The 22,345-nt window shown below is 44.3% G+C and overlaps 1 long non-coding RNA gene across 1 annotated transcript in view; it reads left to right on the plus strand.

The window, feature by feature from the left end:
- The first annotated feature begins 270 nt into the window (after positions 1 to 270).
- Positions 271 to 22,345, plus strand: part of LOC146810214 (uncharacterized) — a 102,309-nt gene continuing 80,234 nt past the window's right edge. The window contains exon 1 of the long non-coding RNA XR_014965644.1: positions 271 to 413. This is a non-coding gene — a long non-coding RNA (uncharacterized LOC146810214). The remainder of the gene's footprint in view (positions 414 to 22,345) is intronic.

Below are 22,345 nucleotides of genomic sequence, written 5' to 3' on the forward strand. Positions count from 1 at the left end.
GTGCGCAGGTAAATTAAACAAAGTCAATGTGAAAAAAAGTAGAATAAAGGCCAGCAAATTATGTGAGGCACCCACACGAGCAATATATGAAATAAAGAAAATGCGCCAGTAAAAGGAAGCATTGCTGACTATATAAACGCAGATTTTGTATGAATAGCAGCAGTCACCATAAAAATAGAAAGAAGAGGTGAAAAAACATCGTTGCCTAGCGTTGTGTGACGCCGGATTTACCTCAGCAGGAGGTCGATAGACGCGAGCGGCAGGCTCAAAATGGTGGCCGCTCGCAGTTATGTGGAGAACTTTACTGCCGCTGCCACGGGTTACACAGGAGGCGTTGAAGAAACCGGAGCAGCTCCAAATGTTGCTCCATCCATCAAGAACATCAGAACGGAGGTTTCGTCCCTCCGACGCAGGTAAGAAGAGCTGCAATGATGTAAAGAGCTTGCGTATGAGTGGAGCTCAACAGAAAGCCACCATCTTGTCACGGCACATGATCGCGCCCCCGTCTGATACTGTTTCTAATGATCTCATTCTTATCAGAGAATTTCTTTACATTTTTCTAGAGATGGGGTGAGTGATGATTTAGTGTGAGGAGATGAGCCAGAAGAGCGAGTTAATTCTTTGAGGTGCCCTGTTTATTTGTTCCTGCATAAAAGCTGATTTAGCAGAGGTGATGTATTTTTTGTAATCCTTAATCACAGTTCTGATAGTGAGGACAGATACGAGGGAACCTATAATTCAGAACATTCATTTTTAGTGTTTTTAATTTGCTTCCTTTTCTGTAGAGCTTATGCCAGTACAAAGGTTGATGCTGTCTTGGTTGGGATTTAGTGTGTTTTAGGAGATCAGTTGCATCAGCTACAGATAGAACGATGGAGTTGACTGATTATCATTATTGGTGTAATAGAGATAGTTAAATCTTGGGCTTAGGAATGTTCTTAGTAACTCTGAAGTTAGGTTACTAATAGGTCTGGACCCATTATATTTGGTGGCTTGTTTGGCAAAAGGGTATTATTCAGAAGAAATGATATGAAATGAATAGGAAAATAATAACTAATGTACCCCATCCTGCTGCATATGTTTTTGTTTCTTGAAGCATAATTTAGTCTACCCTACTGCCTAATGTGGTACTCTGTGTCCGCCTTATTCTAGTGCCCTAAGTATAACCATGATTCACACTGATTCACACTGCATCAAGGCAAAAAGAGTTTTCCAAATGTGCTGCCAGAACCAAATTAAGAACCTATCGTCATAGGCTACTTGTAGGCAGTGCTTCATTTGTGCCTTTGTTTTCCAGAGCTCAACACCGGCACATATTTGTTAGAACTTACTTATGACTTTCTACCACACTATGGCGCTAGCTCTCTATTTCTACATAGGTTCAACAACTAAGCCACATTTAAAAATAAGTTAAAAAAGCACCAATGCCATTCTTACTGCTTTGGTGGGCTGCAACTATCAAAACTGTCACATTTATAAGAGTGTGATGTTTAGTAGGGAGCATGTATACTGGCATGTGTCAGTGATGGCAGTTCCAGTCATTAGTGCAACCTGCAGTGACCCCCTGAGTAATACCTTGGGCCCTAATACTTGTTTACTCACAAACTAAGCACTGGGCATCGCCCCACGGTAAACCAAGGAAAACTAGAGCAGTGCTAGAGAGTGGAAGCGGCGGACTCTGTCTAGCACTCAGCATGTAGCAACTGTCATGGTGCCATCCTTAGTTCCTTCCTACCTCTTCCATTCCCAGTCTTCTGTATTTTGGGATGATGTCATTGTCACTGCATGAAGATTCTAAGCCTATTAATTGAGCTCTGAGCTGGAAAGAGACAAGGGGGTATATTCACAAGAACGTGTGATAACTACCGCAAGAGTAGCGTAACGCAACTTTCAATAACGCAGCCTATCGCTGGAAAATAACCCCGTGCCAACGTGGAATTCACAACAAGGCGGTACTATGCGATAGACACCAGATAACGCGTCAAATGTCAGCGTCAAAATCGACGATTTGCCGCAAAAATGCGAAACATCATGCGATGAGGACAATCGCGGTACACAAATCAGCGAAGACCAGCCACAGGCCTGCAAATCCCACGCGCCTGGTGGGAAAAAGCAACATAAACGCAAGAAAAAAAAAGACATTTCAAACTGTGTAGCAACATGGATGCACCCGGACTGAGTGCAGAGGATGAGCCGAACACCACAAGCCCCACGGAGGACCAGCCAGGAACCCCGTGTTCGTGAAAGGGCAAGGACAAGAGGAAATGGAAGATGGGGTTCAGTCCACAGGGAGACCGGATCCTCATCACGGAGGTGACCGAACACCATCAACAACTGTTCGGCACCTCCACTGCGGCACTGGTAACCCAAATCGAAATATGGCAGGCCATCGTAACCAGCGTCAATGCAGTCGGAGTGTCTAGGAGGTCACCAGAGGAGGTTAAGAGGCGCTGGCATGATCTGAGAAGGTAGACCAAACATAAGCTCGCCACCAACAGGGAGGCAGCAACTGCGACTGGAGATGGGCCTCCTGCGACACAGGAGGAGCTGGATGAGCTGGAGCAAATGGTGGCCACAGTCAGCAGTGAGGAGATGGTGGCAGGATTGGTGTGCCTGGGCACAGCACGATATGCGTAGCACACTGCACACTCACAATGACCATGGAACATGTCCCTGATTGCCTTGGCACACTGCAGCACACATAGAAACGCCAAGTAGGCCCCCATCCACAATGTGCACAGAGGGGTCCCCCCTATCACCAATATCACCACGGACCCATGCACATATGCCGAATCCAGCAAAGCAGTGGCTCTGTGTCCCACACTGACTATGCAAGTAACACTGCATGTCCGATAGCATGGCAGCAGCCAAAAAAATTACATGGCCCACGAATCAACATGGAGGTATCCCAGTGCGGATCACATCCGTAAAGGAGCAGGTCACACCCTGACATGTCCACGTGCACCCACAACCCATGCCTTTCAATACACACAGCAGACAAACAATGCACCAGGCCACAAAATCTGTCCGAGGGCACATATGACCAAAGTCAAAAGCAAATCAGGCCCCCAAAAGCACACAATTCAAAGGCACTCCGCCTCAAAGGTAGAAGGCCACATGAAATCATGGCAACTCCCCCAAAATGCAGCACACACACACAGCAATCACAGGACATCAGCAACAATGGCAATGTGGTGCAATGTGCAACACCACAGGACAGAGCCCACAACAGGTTCCGCTCGTGTGTAGTAACAGTCCACTCACATCTGGCATTGCCTGAGACAGTACGATGATAGTGAATGGGTACCACCACACATCCATCATGTATTGGGAAAACACACTGACTGCCATTGAATAGCCAGCTCCCCCAAAACATTCGTAATGTACATTGGCATGCAGTTTTAATGTAAACATATGCAAATCAACAACATACATGTGAAACCCTGTTAACCTGCATCTCCCCTTAACATTGCAGAGAGACAATCAACACTTACTGCAGAGCAGAACATAAACCCCATCATTGATGATGTAGAGGACAACCTGCACATAGGTCAAGATACCCTCCAACGGATACTGGACAGCCTCTGCACAGACCACACAGCAGGAAACACACACCACCACGGCTGTCTCCCAGGACCCCCCCGACCAATACATGGAGCACATACAACGTGTTTGGTCTTCCCAGGTGGAGTTGCCTGAACGGTTGCGGGTGGTTTTCGTGCTCATGGCTGCCAAACTCGATGCCATACGTGTGTGTCTGAGTCCCATGATGGACCACGTACAGTCCCTATCGGACACCCCCTGTCCGCACCATGCTCCGCAACAGACCTTGGCTGAGCTCGCTGGTGCCATGAATCGGACACAAGAAATATGTGGGTGGACAGTGAAGGTGAGTACTAGCTGTGTCCCCATTGCACATCAACAACAATCTCACAACCCCCAACGTAGGCACACATCCATGTATTGAATAGGGCTGTGTGTAGGACTGACCCAAACGAAAGCAGGCCAGGAGTGGTGTCCTACAGCACATGTGACAACAGAAGTTCACGTCGCATATCTACTCACACACATCTGTGTGGACATATTCTGTTGTGATATTTGACATTGCGCCACATGGTCAGTTGCCTGAACGGTTGCGGGTGGTTTTCGTGCTCAAGGCAGCCAAACTCGATGCCATACGTGTGTGTCTGAGTCCCATGATGGACCACGTACAGTCCCTATCGGACACCCCCTGTCCGCACCATGCTCCGCAACAGACCTTGGCTGAGCTCGCTGGTGCCATGAATCGGACACAAGAAATATGTGGGTGGACAGGCACCAGCCATGACAGCACAGAGTTGACACAGATGCGGAGGTCAATGGAGACCATGGAGCGGATGCAGGCTGGAAGGATATTTGACACAGATGGACACAGCGGGTAGTAACTGGGGACTTCAATGGCCTGCAGTACTTCATCTTGCCATTGCTGCCACTGAGCCGTTCCCAGATGACTGCAGCGGGAACATCGACACACACAGCTCTGACCCCTGATGTGTCCATGGCACACAGTAATGCTGCCCCATCACCTTTGCAGTCTGATGTGTCAGTGGCACACAGTGATGCAGCCATCACCCCACCACACACACCGGACAAACCGGACATAGAACCAGCATCAGGGGAGTAAGAAGGGGATGTGAACTGCTGTGTGGGGAAGGAGTCAGTAGCAGCCATTACCACTGAGTGGCCTGTCCCTGCCTGGTCATGACCTATGCATTATGGCCTGGGAAACCCCTCATAGTGACCCCCAGAACACTCTGCGACTTTCACCCAGATCCCTACACGGACTGCCATTTCTTCACCTCTGGCCAATTACACAGCTATCCTGCTGTGGACTGCACTCTCCCTCTTCCCAATCACTGTGCAATCCCCAAAGAACTCTGGTTGGCACGCCACTGGGCTTCCATGTGATGTGGGCTTGGATGGCCATGGACAGCCTCAGCTCCCGCAATCACCTGAATGTGAATAAAACATTCTAAATCAAACAGATGTGTCATCACTATGATCACTCACGTGTGGAGGTATGGCTGGATGTAGGTACAATGATTGCACATGAAGGTACACTCTGGTAACTGACATCTATGCACATGTGTATCCCTGAGACACATGGCCAATTGGATGACTGTGAAGGTGAGTACTAGCTGTGTCCCCATTGCACATCAACAACAATCTCACAACCCCCAACGTAGGCACACGTCCATGTATTGAATAGGGCTGTGTGTAGGACTGACCCAAACGAAAGCAGGCCAGGAGTGGTGTCCTACAGCACATGTGACACCAGAAGTTCACGTCGCATATCTACTCACACACATCTGTGTGGACACATTCTGTTGTGATATTTGACATTGCACCACATGGTCAGGGGTTGGACACCATACTCACATTGCTGAAGTCACGTAAGAGCACATGGTGTCCAGCACCCATCCAATAACAAGGTCTGGCTCACAGAGGTGGAGCTTGCCAAAAGGACACCCCCCCCCCCATTGCACATGCATCAGTCAGTTCCTCCCTGTGTAGGGACGATGCTCAATGTGGCGCAAGAGTGGACAATCCAAACAACACACCTCACAGTTAGACACCAGTGGAGTTGCATAGACTTTATTGGCATGTGCGTGTCAGTACGGATGAGGCAAAGGCCACAACAGGCAGGGACGTGCTTAAGACACTTACACGCAGCATGGGTACATGTCAAAGGTCAGAAAATGTTGGGGCTAAAATGGGCAACATTCATCACGGATGGCAACGCTCTCAGCCCACCTTGCCTTGCTGGATGGGTCATGTGTTGTTTGGCGTCTGCCCATTTCCCCGTCTGAGGGGGCACGACTCACTGCCCATGGGATCTGCATAGTGCTCTGTCTCCGGAGTGCGCCTATTGTCTACTCTGCTGACAGTGATCAGGTGTGAGGGTCCGAAAGATATGAAGCAAATGGATAGTTGGGGAAAGCCACAGCTGCACTACCCTACTATACACTACAGTGTTAATGATAAATATAGTTCAAATTGCCCACCTCTAAGGTCCACTATCCACAGACCATATACGTTTAGACTCCAAATTCCTTTAACAGAGAGGCAAAGTAATAGCAGAGTAACAATAATGATGGTACATAACGTATTTCAAAAAACAAGTATACATAAAGAGAGAATAGGTTCTTTTAATTTGTTGTAGCAGAGAAACAGCCAACGCGTTTCGCCCAACAGCGGGCTTCCTCAGGGCTGTAAAGAACAATATACATTTTTCAGAAATTGATAATGATAAAATTACAGTCAATACAATATTGCAGTTAATATAGTGTAACCAACAAAGAAGTACATGATGGTCACATTACGAAAAGGTCATAAATTTATAGTCATAGCCAGGTGATTCAAGTCATTCTCTGCCATGAATAACGGTAGAGACATGTAAATGCCAACAGGTTATAAATAACGTGAAGTACAATGAATCATTGGAGAGAAGAAAGAAACCGAATAAGAAGAGAAAAAGTGCCCAAGAATGAAGAACAAACATTAAAAAACCATCCACACTATTGGGTAAAGTCCATATACCACTAGAAGAATTCATACAAGGTATATATGAAGCAACGAAGACAAAGGAAAAAGGAAAGAATTGAACAACGTAAAAACAACGTGTGCATAGACCCAAAAAACCATAAAACACCAGGAAAAAAAGTGCTCAAAACCGCGACACGTGAGACATATAAGTACTCAAACATGTTCACCACAACTTAAGTATTGATGCAGTGAATAGTTAACCAATAAGATTGAAGGGTAAATCAAGAAACCACAGGAGGACAGACATCCACAATAAAATCTCACCAAGGATTGGAGTGTAGTCCGATCCAGTCCGAAACCTAACGTTTATCTCGACATCAACTTTGGATCACTGTGTCAAAAAAAATAATCGTATATATAACACTACAATCAATGCGACTAATTATTGGATGCCAAAAAACCAGCTATTTACTATGTTAGTAGTGACTCAATGGTAGTACAATAATACCTTTATTATTGAGCGAAAAAGGTCTCCTCAAGTGTCCCAATTAGTGGGAATCAGTCCACCGGAAAGTTCATCAATGGGTCACAATCAAATAGAAGAAAAACTTTTCTCCATAAGTCAGAAGTAGCCAAAACCATTCACTTCGATTGGTGAATACTTATCCGAGCACTACAAAAATAAATGATAAAGAATTTAACATAATGTTTCATATTTAATTTCTTAAGAACCATACGTATTAGACGAACCTTTACGTCAAATACAAATTGGCGTTTTATAAAACTCATCCTAATCAGGATATATAGTCAAAAAGGACTTAAGATACGGCTTTCGCGAAACGACACGTATGTACTGTATTTAGCGCCATATCGAAAATATCGGTGTTAAGTGGGTTAATGCAGACCAATATATTAAAAGAACGTAAACATACGACGTTACGGTAATATCGGCTAGACTAAGTATAACGACTGACACTTAATCACGAGTATGGGCAGGTTGTCGCAAGGAGAAATTAATACCACCTATTCGCTTATCCCCTCTGTAAATGTAAGGCAGAAGACACGAGTTCTGTTGTTAACAAGTGCTCGCGTCATTATAATTACAGACGTTCTATAAAGCCACCTAGCACGGTGAGTCATAAGACAACAAATTCCAATCATTAGCAGGTACTGGCAACACTTACTCAGTAATCTTATCCAAGCGACTCCATATTACTCCGAGTACTAAGAACACGGAACCGCGAATGCTCTTCAAATGTAGATCGGAAACACGTCAGATACCACGTGTCCTTAAATCGTCGTCCTGATTGGATAAGTATATTTACTTCCTCAAACCATAGCGAGGTTTGTTGTTGCTCCAATGAAAAACTGATACATACCTAGGTGGCAGTACGTCATCATTCCTCATTATAAAAAAACACTTATTTAAATTTATTGAACTTTTTTTTTTATATATCGAAGACAGTGATTTAAATGTCTTCGAATTATGAACCGAAAATAAAACAATGGCCACATATCCAAAGACGAATTAGTCAATAAATATGGTCGAGCTCACTGCCCTGAACTCAGACGTTATTTAGTGTTAAAAACAACCAAAGGGAATAATACAGAATAGAACGTCAACGATAAGTTTCCTCGTGATACAAATTCAAACAGTTTCAACAAAACTTTATCAAAGTTGACAACTCCATCCCAGGCACAAAAGAACCAAAGCGTAACATGAAACGTTATATAAACATGTTCTAATTTTAACCATTCTTATCATAACACAATGACAATGTGAAAGCGAACATAAAAGCCTCAAAGAAATCTCCAAGATATAGCGAAATAGAAATGTCCTAACTTGAATTTTTTTTAATACGAGTACCCATGGGAAGCTGTTCTGGTTTTCATCATGCCCATTTACCATGGTGAAAGTGCGAATACAATCCGCAAACTGCAAGAAGTCGGCAACGGTATGACAAATCAAGAATCACGGACACAGATACTCTGTGTGATGTAGCCACCATTCATACAACATTTAGCCAGAGATTAATCATTTACAAGAGTAGAAGACAAGAACAAGACACTAGAGAGGGAGACAGACCCAGAGACACATAGGTAAAGAGCATATACAGAAACCCATTTAAGCTACGTCTATGTATCCACTAGGGTCTAACTTTGCATACTACATAGTCACTTCCAAAATCCTGACCAAGTATATAGGAATCTGATTATAATCAACTTACATATTTCAGAATGGATAACAGCCAGAGAATACCCATCATATCAAAGCGAACAATTGTAATACTAAACAGATGACAGTCTCATATCCAACTAACATAGTTGGTACTGCTTAGTACAAAGACAACAGTTTAAATTTTAAGGGTATGATAAAGTTTTGTTGAAACTGTTTGAATTTGCATCACGAGGAAACTTATCGTTGACGTTCTATTCTGTATTATTCCCTTTGGTTGTTTTTAACACTAAATAACGTCTGAGTTCAGGGCAGTGAGCTCGACCATATTTATTGACTAATTCGTCTTTGGATATGTGGCCATTGTTTTATTTTCGGCTCATAATTCGAAGACATTTAAATCACTGTCTTCGATATATAAAAAAAAAAGTTCAATAAATTTAAATAAGTGTTTTTTTATAATGAGGAATGATGACGTACTGCCACTTAGGTATGTATCAGTTTTTCATTGGAGCAACAACAAACCTCGCTATGGTTTGAGGAAGTAAATATACTTATCCAATCAGGACGACGATTTAAGGACACGTGGTATCTGACGTGTTTCCGATCTACATTTGAAGAGCATTCGCGGTTCCGTGTTCTTAGTACTCGGAGTAATATGGAGTCGCTTGGATAAGATTACTGAGTAAGTGTTGCCAGTACCTGCTAATGATTGGAATTTGTTGTCTTATGACTCACCGTGCTAGGTGGTTTTATAGAACGTCTGTAATTATAACGACACGAGCACTTGTTAACAACAGAACTCGTGTCTTCTGCCTTACATTTACAGAGGGGATAAGCGAATAGGTGGTATTAATTTCTCTTTGCGACAACCTGCCCATACTCGTGATTAAGTGTCAGTCGTTATACTTAGTCTAGCCGATATTACCGTAACGTCGTATGTTTACTTTCTTTTAATATATTGGTCTGCATTAACCCACTTAACACCGATATTTTCGATATGGCGCTAAATACAGTACATACGTGTCGTTTCGCGAAAGCCGTATCTTAAGTCCTTTTTGACTATATATCCTGATTAGGATGAGTTTTATAAAACGCCAATTTGAATTTGACGTAAAGGTTCGTCTAAAACGTATGGTTCTTAAGAAATTAAATATGAAACATTATGTTAAATTCTTTATCATTTATTTTTGTAGTGCTCGGATAAGTATTCACCAATCGAAGTGAATGGTTTTGGCTACTTCTGACTTATGGAGAAAAGTATTTCTTCTATTTGATTGTGACCCATTGATGAACTTTCCGGTGGACTGATTCCCACTAATTGGGACACTTGAGGAGACCTTTTTCGCTCAATAATAAAGGTATTATTGTACTACCATTGAGTCACTACTAACATAGTAAATAGCTGGTTTTTTGGCATCCAATAATTAGTCGCATTGATTGTAGTGTTATATATACGATTATTTTTTTTTGACACAGTGATCCAAAGTTGATGTCAAGATAAACGTTAGGTTTCGAACTGGATCGGACTACACTCCAATCCTTGGTGAGATTTTATTGTGGATGTCTGTCCTCCTGTGGTTTCTTGATTTACCCTTCAATCTTATTGGTTAACTATTCACTGCATCAATACTTAAGTTGTGGTGAACATGTTTGAGTACTTATATGTCTCACGTGTCGCGGTTTTGAGCACTTTTTTTCCTGGCGTTTTATGGTTTTTTGGGTCTATGCACACGTTGTTTTTACGTTGTTCAATTCTTTCCTTTTTCCTTTGTCTTCGTTGCTTCATATATACCTTGTATGAATTCTTCTAGTGGTATATGGACTTTACCCAATAGTGTGGATGGTTTTTTAATGTTTGTTCTTCATTCTTGGGCACTTTTTCTCTTCTTATTCGGTTTCTTTCTTCTCTCCAATGATTCATTGTACTTCACGTTATTTATAACCTGTTGGCATTTACATGTCTCTACCGTTATTCATGGCAGAGAATGACTTGAATCACCTGGCTATGACTATAAATTTATGACCTTTTCGTAATGTGACCATCATGTACTTCTTTGTTGGTTACACTATATTAACTGCAATATTGTATTGACTGTAATTTTATCATTATCAATTCCTGAAAAATGTATATTGTTCTTTACAGCCCTGAGGAAGCCCGCTGTTGGGCGAAACGCGTTGGCTGTTTCTCTGCTACAACAAATTAAAAGAACCTATTCTCTCTTTATGTATACTTGTTTTTTGAAATACGTTATGTACCATCATTATTGTTACTCTGCTATTACTTTGCCTCTCTGTTAAAGGAATTTGGTGAGGGTCCGAAAGGTTCACATGTCGTGCTACATTGACATGTGTGTGCTCTCCCTCAGCAGTGGATCCAAATTGGCAAAGTTGCCAAACGACGCTGTGTTGCACTGGGCATGGATCTGCATCACCTTGAACAGGTGTGTGTACACAAGTGTTGTTCGACGCACATGCACCCAGAGCCCGGACGAAGGCAGACATATCCTCTGTTGTGGTGGGATGTGTGAGCTATCCCCACGATGCAACAAGTTGTTGGGACATGTGCTATGGGTGCCAATCGGATGTGGCTGCAGGAATGTAGTTACTCGCCCATGAATGCCCGTGCAGCTTCATGTGCAATGTGTTCCAATAGTACGTCGTTGTCGTGTTCAAGGAAATCCAGGGAGAGCCAATCCATTAAGTGGTCCGGGCAGATGTGCTCAGCCCACGCCGTTTCACCATTCCATAACAAAGCCCAATACGGGAGCGCGTCGATGTGGTCACTGCACACGAGGAATTGTGCAATCTCCCTTGCACAACTACCAATACATACGCAGTATGTCAAGGCATCCCATGCATGGCTGTCTCAGTTACACTCCTGTTCGTGATCCAACAGGGGGTGCAGACACAAGTCATAGTCCAATTCATCAACAGTTGTGTTGGATAGGCAGACATTCATGGGACACTCGAATGTGCATGTTCGGCAGTGGAACCAGGGCTGGACGCATGTGACATAGGCAATGCGGAAGCTGAGCCGGTAACTGATCCGCAGCACTGCCAGTGGCACTGAGCCCAGTAAATGCAGCATACGTGCACTGTACTGTTCCATGTGACAGGGGTTGTGCATGTGCCTGGTATGGCCTGCCATTGCGTTGGTGCGTCTCGTGGAACGGGCACTCTTCTGAACTGTGGCAGTTGTGTGGAGGATATGCCACAGCTCTGAGCAATGATTCGGCTGTGTGTGCAAAGTTGGGGAGAGTGGGTTGCTGTTTCCGTGAGTGTCAAGGGCATGCCATGCGCAGGTACCACAGGCATGGGCTTCTGTGTGTGGGGTGTGGATGAGTCGGATAGTTCATTTGGGGAATGCGTGATGTGGGAGTTATCCTCGTCTGCCATGGCATCTCTTTCAGGGTGTTCCAGGCGCATTCTGGACCAAGGTCAGAGGTGCAGGTGTCCTCCCGCCTTCTGCATTGGAACAAAGGAGCTTTCGTCCTTGATGTTTGTCTGACTACTACTTGCGTTTTCGGAATGTGATGTGGCTTTGGTGCTGAGATTGGGACAGGGCCTTGGGCTCATGGTGTACGGATGGTGATACACACACACATGTTGGCATGTGCAGGCAGATGCCCGAGGGGCCTTGCGCTGCTTGTGCAATCTCACTCCATCTCTCTCCCTCGCTCTCTCCCTCTCTTTCCTTTGTTGGGCGCATGGCACACCTTCTTCTCTTGGATTTGGTCTTCCAGGCTGTGTGCTACGGATTGTCCCGTGAAGAGCCGCTAGGACTCCTCCTACGGGTTGTCTGAGCTTTTGTTTGTATGGTGTTTTGTGTTGGTGATTGCATTGCTGTTTGACTGAGTCTCCATTTCCTGGCCACACATGTCTGTTGATTTTCCTGCTTGTGCGACATCAGGCAAAATGTTTGTATTGGGATTCATGGTGTTGGTGTGCAGTTTCTTGGTCCGGGGTTGGGGGTGGTCCCGGGGGGGGGGGGTGTCGCGGGCCTGGGTGTGGTGTCGGAGGGTGTTGTGGCCCTCTTGGGTGTCCGGGCCTCATGATGGGTGGGCTTCTGTTGCCCTTCGGGTGTGGCCCTGGGCTGGTCTCCCTTTTGTGGTGCAGGCTGCCATCCGACTTTACACCGGGTCAGAGCAGGTGAAGATTTCTTGGTGCTTATCGCCTGTTTTGTGTTTTTATCACAGTTCTGTCTGGTCGAGAATGTTGAGGTGTGATGTTGTCGTGGATTTTGGCAGGGGGAATGCCCACTCTGCATCTCATTAGCGATAGTTGTGTTGGGCCTCTGTGGCGATGTTTTTTGCGGCTGCTATCGCGGGTAAACTGTTGCTGTGGGCTGTTTACACCGGCTTGTGAATGGGGAGGTATTTTTATCATGACTTTGGCTGCGATAATGTGACGTTAGTTTGGCGATAGTTTCTTGTTAATATGCCCCACGATGTTTAGTGGTGCCCTAGCTTTCAAAATTAAAATGTAAGATGCAAAGGTTAGTCTAAAAGCAGTAAAAAAGGAAAATAGTCTCTATATATGGTTCCCAATTGATGAAGGTGGGGGAATTTCTCCTGTCTCCTTCTGCCAGTGCTCATTCCTTGATCAGTTTTTCCGTCTGCCTCATCCTCTGCCCCTTCCTCTGTTGTGAAAAGGAGGGTTCGTTAACTGCTGATATAGTGGTATCTGGACGGGTTTCCCGATGGTGTGTTCCACATTGGCTGGTGACCCATCCATTGACCCACGTATGGTTGTTGTTGGAATGGGTGGGGTGGGAAATTTTGGAGAAGTGGTGGTGGATGATAGTGTATAATTTCTCCCCTCATAGCTGGAGTCGCTACTCATCAACCCTGATCTTCTGGAGGTGTTACTGCTCACCTCTTTTGAGGATGTGTCATGGCTTTGGAAAACATAGTCCTCTTTCGTGTACGGGTACACCTTCTCCTGGTCAGATCCTTTGACATCTTTTTGAAGTTTCATTATCTTTTGCTTGGTCAGGAAGTCTCTGTGTTCCATCATTTCTTCATTAATCTCCGCCAGACATGTCTTGAATGCTGTGATTGAGATCCCCGCTTTCAGGCCTGTTTCTGCCAAGGTGATTTGAATGAGGAGTTTGTCCGATAGACGTTTGGCCGTGTTGATTATAAGTAAAGCCAGTCTCTTGTGCATTTCCACGCTATCTTTGACCACTCTTTTCTGAATGTTAAATCTTCTAAGAAGATCTAAGGTGTCAGTGTCACTAGCAGACCATTCAGTGCTATATTTGCCTTAAGATATTCAATCATTACCGTGCCGTGTAGAGCTGTATTAATCTGTCTTAATCCTGGTAACATAGGGTGATGTGAGACACTTAACATACCTCTGTACATGATTACCACATATCACTAAATGTCTCAGTGCAGCCGACATATATGTCGCAGTATAGCCGACATAAATACATCTATAGCCGCCATAGGTGGTCGAGTGATTATGACATGTACAACTTTAGTGAATCCCGGTACGCAGTGTAAGTCAGTAAAATATCCATCGTAAATCACGACATTGTGATTACATCCACCATCTGCAATGCAATGGCAAAACGGTGTTATGTGTGTGAGTTCAGCACCACACATGCACGTAATACCAATGATGAAATACAGGCTAAATGGTGATATAAACTATTCCAACACGGCCGCCCTATTCGGCGCATACTACGAGTCAGCGCTCTGCCACAGTTTGCTCTCAGCACACGCCCCCAGTTCGAGCCACGTAATTTCCGCCCACATGCATTTTATACCGGGCAGACGCCTTCTTTCACCTCTCCGGCATCCATCCAGCGGCAGGGAAGGTATCAGGCCATAACAAAGGGGCTTACTTGTGAGGATTACCCTGCTGTCTCTCACCGATAAAACAGGTATGTCCATTACGCTTTGGGCTTATTATCCCATTATTGTCCTAAAGATATCCCCCCTTGGGACCGCTGGAATTCGCCGAGGAGGCACTTCATTCTTTGTGAAGGGGTAATCAGTATGAATGTTTTGAAGGAGTTGGTGCGTTTTTCTCACAGATATAATGTGTCACGTAACTTTATAGTGTGCCGCACTACCAAATAACGGCAATGGACTGCCTTGGGACTCCGTGGCAGCTATGTCATTTCCCCGTCTCACTCATTGAGTGCACTTTGCATATATTAACACTGGTGGCTACCATGATGCAAATGAATGTGTTTTGAATTACTCACTCTGTACAAACACGACGTGCACAGTCAATACGAGGCCAGTGCATGAGACCTCCCCACAAATCATATATTAAGACAGCAGACGCTGTCAAACGTGCACATGGGGCAGTATGATAATGTCAAGGGCATTTTTCCCACAATTGCCGCAATAAGATGCATGGTGTAATTCAGACGCAGCTGCTGAAATTAAGTTAAATGTGGATTTTTATTCACAATGACTTATGTACGTCTCTATATGTTTGTCTTCTATTTCTGTTGTTGTTTTTTCCACCAGGTAATAACAGGAACACGATTGAGATGTTCCCATGAGCGCAATGTTGCACTTACACCTTAATGGAGGTATCATAGGAATATAGGGTGTCTTTTTCCTGCTCCTATTTTTATTCACTATTTCACACTGCACGGTCCTGAGGAAGCGCACCAGGATCCATTAGGGACCTATTTCCCAGCGTGAAACATGTTGTCCAATTTTCCCATTCACCAACACACACGGGCACTGAGAGCAGCAGAGTAATACCCCGACCTCTACGATATTTGTTATAAGAGGTGCTCCATCTCTCCTGTATAATTCTTTTACTCTTACCTCCCGGACCTACGAATAAAAATTTACCTCAGGGTACCGTTGAGGTAATTTTAATACACTTGCACTAACCCCTTTTAGCCCCACACACCCACATGCACAATTGCGGCGTCTCCTAAAAGATCTCCGACAAAGAGCCCACTCGCGGGTCCCGTGGAGGACAGCAGCACCACCCCCACGAGGAGCAATGTCCAATGATGAAGCATGACACTCGCAAGAGTGTGTGAGGGCACTAATTTCGAAAGGAGAAATTCCCCCACCTTCATCAATTGGGAACCATATATAGAGACTTTTTTCCTTTTTTCTTTTCTACGTAAGCAAGTTGGTTATGGATCTATTTTTAGGAACAGTTACCAATCAGTGAGTACATGTGAGTTCTTGGGAGCAACGGTACTGGACTTACCTTTTTCTAAAAGCTCCCTCTCCCCCTCTCTTGAAGTGTTTTGTGTAGTCTAAAAGCAGGACAGGGTTTTGCCATTCCCAGGCATCTCATTATTAATCATTACTATGTTTCTTTAACCCTCTTGTGTTTACTAATGCAACATTAATATTTATAGTTACCTACAGGTTTGCTATGATAACTCCTCATATATGTATTTGTGGAGTTAAGTAATACTCACCTGTATTAAATGACTCTCCAGGTATTCTTACCACGATATGTTTGTTGTATGATATTTTTTTGTTCGATATTCTGACATCAATTTCTTTCAAGGCACCTTGTTTATTTTCTTAATCTGTTTCTCTTGCTTTCCCATATTTGCTCTACTTTTGTTAACATTTGTGCACCTTGTGTGCCATTCCATTCATTTTTGTGTATCGTTTTGGATAAAAGCACTACTGTAAATTCATCAATAAACAAGTAGGTGCTGAGGTGCGGGCTGAGGCTTGCACAAATGAAGGCGCCTAAAGGGTGGGATCCAGAATATACAGTTTCTTCCCTTGTACCTTTTCTGTGCGGAATGTCCTTTTATGCATTTGGCTTTCAGTTTAGCCTTTTCACTTCCGCTCCTTCGGTCTTTCCAAAAAAGCTATCCGCAACATTCTATGCTCATCCACATGCAACATTTTCTGTGTTTTGGCTTTCATACATATTTCTAAGTGAAGCAATCAGTCCGAGTGACACAAATATATATATATATACTTTTTTCCTGGCCAAAATAAATAGGTTCTGGACAGGTTTTAACTTTCAGCCCGTCTATTTTCATACCTCCATGAAACTGCACCAGTCCCGCAAGAGCAAATATTTAACTCTCTGCCCAGCAACTCGGAAACCTGTTCCAGACACCTCACATTTGACCTAGCTCGGTACATACAGTATGTGGAAATAACTTCTGCAAAGCCAAACGTCTATTTCAGCGGTAAAAACATAAATAATAAAAAGATTATACATTTAGAAACCAGGACGGCGCGCAGTCTTTTTCTTTCTCTGCCCTGAAACCCTGGTAAAAATGAGTTGTTTGTAAGTCATTGTACTCCACCATCTCCCTCCCCATATCTTAATTTTAGAAAATCCCCTGTAGTGAACATGCAATATTGAGATAACATTGTCAATCCGCATATCTCACGCCAGAGAGCTTCACTGGCTAATGGAGAAGGGCATTCCATCCTACACCACGTGCTGAGATCTCGTGACGATTTGCCACCTGGGTCTTTGCTCCAAGAGAAAAGACTAATTGCCTGTTTACCTTAGGAGTTCTCAAGAAGCCCAAAGCTTATCTGTAGCCTAAGCCTCCGCCGCGCGCATGAGTGTTTGTTGTACTGTGGACGCTCGCTGCCTCTCCCTTGTGCTTGTGGAAGGTCAAACGCCAATCCTGTTTTATAGTGGAATTTGGGCACAACAAATATTAATATAGTGACTTTCACTGCAACTGTACTTTCTAGCAGAATTAGTTGCTATCTTAAATTTACCATGCCAAGAGAAACAGGTTATGGAAAACTGCCTGCAGCTCATGCTGGTCGATACTGGGACTGGGCACCTCAGAGTTTTGTGAGAACAGGACAAGGCCCTGATTTTAGGGAAACAGCCTTTACAACGTGGGCTCAGCTTCGTGTGCTGTTTACCCGCAAGCCGAACCGCACTTGCCTTAACTACGCAGATGCCGTAACTACACATGTGCCTTAACCACACATATGCCCTAACTACACATATGCGTAGTTCAGGCAATGCTCGGTCGAGATGCACGCATGGGCAGGGAGATGAACAGGAAGCGGTGGGACAGAAGACTCGATGCTGACAGGTAAGAAGGACTGGGGCAGGGTCTGAGGGCGAAATATTAGAGTTGGCGAGGTTCTGCTGCGCTTCGGTGTATTTCTGACTCTTTTTGCCTGAGTTTTGCTTGTTTTTCAATGGGGGTTTTATTTGTGTCAAAAGTCGTTCCCCGTCCCGTGATTTGATCGGGATGCGTGTCGGTGAGTTACCTGGGGATAAGTGGGACGAGTGTCCCTTCAAGTTTCAAGATGACCGATGAAGTTGGAAGGGGTGGAAACAGCATTGTTTGTGAAGGTGCGGGTTGCAATGTTATCCAATGGGCCCTTTTTGGGGGGTTGTCTAGAAATGCTTTTGGGGGAGTTCCAATAGCTCCAGGTGAAAACGGCTTCTGTCACTGATGGCTGGGGATGTCCACTGTGCAAATGATTTTTTGGGAGGAAATCGATCCATGGGAAGCGTGATTTTGCGCATAATTTTTAAATGGTAAATCGTCTGCGTTGGAGCCCATGGAAAGGAGCGGTTTTGCACGTTTCCGGGGTGCGATTAGAGGGTGTTCAAGGTGGCTCCGAGTGGATCTGCTTGGAAGGGCGAGTTGCTGGGATAGTCTAGTTTAAATTTTACCACACATATTTCTTTAGCAATCATGCCTTCACAACAAATATTGTTATAAAGGCATGTGTAGTAAAGGCATGTGTGGTAAACAAATGGATGGTTAAGACGCATTTGCGGTTAATACTGCGTTGTAGAGGCACATGTGGTTCAGCCACTCATGCCTCTGTCATGCAACCTTGATTTTAAACACAAGAGACTCCATCCTCCAAAGTCTTGCCTCCCACCACTAAGCCGCCAATTACAAGGTAGTGGCAGAGGTTGGTTTAGTGCAGCCAGCAGGCAGCATTCCCACCCACACCACTATCAGTGACACTCCAAACACCAGCCTTGTAAGAACTGGGTGGCGGTACTTTCCTCCCAATTTTTAGATGGCTCAGTTGTGCGAAAGGATGGCGATACTTTTGTCTCCCTCCCAGACGTTCCAGGAAATCCTAGGATCCACTGAGCCCTGCGGATAGAGATGCTGTTTAAATTAAGATGGTCATGCTGTGCACTTGTAAATAATTGTTTTGTTGGAACTGGGAATTTGCTGAGAGTGAATGTTGTGCACAACCAAGGAGGATATCAAATATTGCTTTGTTTGGTTTTAACACCTTGGTCCACCAGTTTAAGATTTAAATCTAGGGACCCAAGGAGCGGGCATACGATTGTGTGTAGGTTGTTAGTTGCGGGTGAATGAGGATTGTGGCATGAATGATTGAGTGTAACTGGGAGTGAAATGAGTTTGGGATTGCGTCGTAAATTTTTCTTTGTTCTACAATTATTCTTTGTTCTGTATTTTCAATCGCGGTGATTTTTTAAAAGAAATTTTGTATATGAAGTACTATTGTTCTTTTAAAAAAAAGAGAAATATAAAAGAACAGGTGCTATTGAAATAAATGCTATTGAGTAGTGGAAGGTTGCATTGATTTATTGATCTTGCGCCAGGTTAACTAAGATCCATAAATGTTCATCAGTATTGGCAGTTGGTTTGTTTTCATAACTTTAAATGAGGTCCCTTGGGCTATTTCTGATGTATGTAGATACCAGACAATAGGTATTCCATTTCTGGGCAACTCTTTTATGAACAAGTAAGAATCCTAACTCCAGGAAGTTTTTTGGCCATGGTAAATAAGCAAATGAATAGAACCAGTGGGACGGGTTTTGCGAATATCACCAAATCGGAATGGCCATCCTTTGTCACCAGACACTTTTGGACAAGCGAAGAAGAAGACTGTCAGATAGGGGCACTCAAAGTCAAAATGTGGTGTAACGGCCTGAGTTGCTGACTTCGGAGCCAGTGGGAACCAGGTTTAAGTCTTGGCGTCAACATCCTGTGATTCTGGGACAATCACTTAATCTACTGGTACTTACAAGCAGCATATTGAGACCCTCACAGGTGATTTGCCACCCTCTACAAATGTTGGATTTTATTTATTTTATTTCCACTCAAGCCTGCTCCAAAATCTAGATTGCTTTCTCTCACCAGCCACAGTCAGCTTGACCATGTAATATCGAAGGCAAGGACAGGTGGGGCCCCTAGGCCTTTTTTCTTCCCCAGGCTCTCTTCAAACAGGATATTCTGTATTGGGCAGGACGGCTCTTTACGCTTTTTGATTACTGTCTGAAGAGTTCAACAATACCTAAATCGTGGCGTCGGGCTATAATACATCCCATTTATAAGGGGAGCTCTAGATCAGATTCGAGCAACTACAGGTTGAGTGTGCTTCTTGACAACAAGGCTAAATATTACACCAGCCTGCTCCTGGAGGACCTATGGTTGAGGGTAGAATTGAAGGGGCTCATTTCAAGGAACAAAAAAGGTTTTACAGCAAAATCAGGCATGCTAACCAACCTGTTAGCAATACAAATCCTGATGGATAAGGCAAAATCTTCACATTGCTTGTTGCACTGCTGTTTTGTTGACTTCAAGGCGCCGTTTGACCGAGTACCAATGGGGCTCTCTGGTCCGAATTGAAGAAGTGGGGAATCCCCCTAGAACTCCTGGAGCCCATTATCCAGTTACATTCCAACACCTGGATTTGTTTTAAACTAGGGGATGGTGCCCATCTATCCAAGAAAAGTCATACCTCGCGTTGTGTAAAGCAAGGGTGCATGTTAACCTGTTTATTGCTGATTTGTTGCAATCCCTCGATTCCATCAACAGTCACCCTCCCAAGATTGGTGGCGTACGGATCAGTAGCCTGCTGTATGCTGATGCCCTTGCTCTATTTAGCTCCACAAGAGCAGGGTTACAACGCCTGCTAAACCAACTACACAGCTACACAATTATTAATAACCTGGAGGCGAATTTAAAAAAAAGTAAGGTAGTTATGTTTGGTAGGAAATTGTTCCATGTAGGTGGCTGTCTCTATAACGGCAACATGATCGTGCTGGAGCAATTATATAAGTACCTGGGGATATATATCGATGCTAGGGGCTCTTTTATGAGACAACGCAAGGGAGTGGAAGCAAATGCCCTGACCCTTCAGGTGACCTTGTCGAAGCTATCGAAAATCACTATTGGGGCCAAGCCTTTCCCCACTGCTGGAAATCATGAGGGCCAAAATGTCTGCTTCATTTACCTATGGCAGTGAAATCCTATTGGGCAAGGACAGCACTTTATTGAAGAAACTCATCACAAGGTAATGCAAATGTGTCCTCTGGCTACCAAAGTCCTCATCCACCACCCAGATTAGGTTAGAACTGGGCCTTCCCAATCAGCGGGCAGTCGGTGCTGGCACCTACCTCAATCTGTATTATAAGCTGCTTCGGCCAGGACTGGCTGCCTAGAGGCATTGGTATGGACTGGAATTCAAGTCAAGCACACGATCGGTTGCTCGAGTATTGTCATAACCTTTTGAAGGTGAAATAACTTTGGCCCATTCATCCTAGTCAATCAGCATTTAAGTTGGATACTAAAAAAAGTGTCCGCCTCAGGTCGTACCACTCTGACAGAGCCATTTTAGCCAAACGCAAACATGCCTGGGAGTAGTCATCAATACATTCCAGCCAGCATCTCCCTCGCCATACCTTGCCTGTGTGTATTCAAATCACCTGAAGGCAAGATTTATGGACCTCAGGTTAGGGCAGTAGCCGTTCTTAAAGCACTTTTTACAGCTGGCACTGACCCGTGAAGGGAACATCTTGTAGGGGTGCGGCCAGTGTGAAGAATCTCTTGAACATGTTTTGTACCTTTTCCCAGTTTTGTTGGATGAACGCGAAATCAGGTTATGGCTAGAGTGGAACAAATTGGGAGTTCGTACTTATCGGCAGGCCATCATTGCAGCCTTCAATCAGGCAATACATCCTTAAACATTCAGCTGACTAAACTCATCTCCCTTGTATCCTACAGGCTCAGAATCAAGGGACAATACTGGGGGACTCTGCTCCCACCCCTGGTGCCCCATTTGTAGGTCCAGCTTAGTCCTCCTTGCCCCCCAGAAATCCGCTTAATGACCGAATTGCTGCTTCCTTCATTGCCAGGGCACTTTGAGAGTTACTCCTTGCTGGTATTTAAACAGTCGTTGTGTGTTTCCAACACCTAGTGTGATATAACCACGATGATAACTGTTTATCTGAATTGCTTGCTGCTACATTCCTTGCACTAGCGCCTGCAAAACATCTTCGCCCGCTAGTAGGCCAGTGAGGTGTGCACTTTAAACTGGTTCAATTGGCCGTTTGGGTTAGGCACATTTCACTGATTGCACTTTTTCATCTTGTATTGGTGTCTTTGCTGTTTTATTAGGTCCTTCTTTGCACTAGTACGTGATATTTTATGGTAAAACTGTTTAAGTGGCCTATGCGCTAGGAAAATGTGGCTGATTGCAATTTTCCTTCTTTTATCCTGTATTGATGTTCTTATTGTTTTAATTAGGACCCTTTTCGCACGATCCTTTATGCTCAAGTGGTATACTAAATGACTTCAGTGTGACGGAATTCTGATGAGGATTCTTTTAAGGTGTACCCCGCTGCTATACCTTTTGCACTGGCACCTGCGAGACGACTCTTCTCATTAGTAGATCAGTGATGCATGCTTCTTCGAAA

Source organism: Triturus cristatus, chromosome 7 (assembly GCF_964204655.1).
Source record: "Triturus cristatus chromosome 7, aTriCri1.1, whole genome shotgun sequence".
NCBI lineage: Eukaryota > Metazoa > Chordata > Amphibia > Caudata > Salamandridae > Triturus > Triturus cristatus.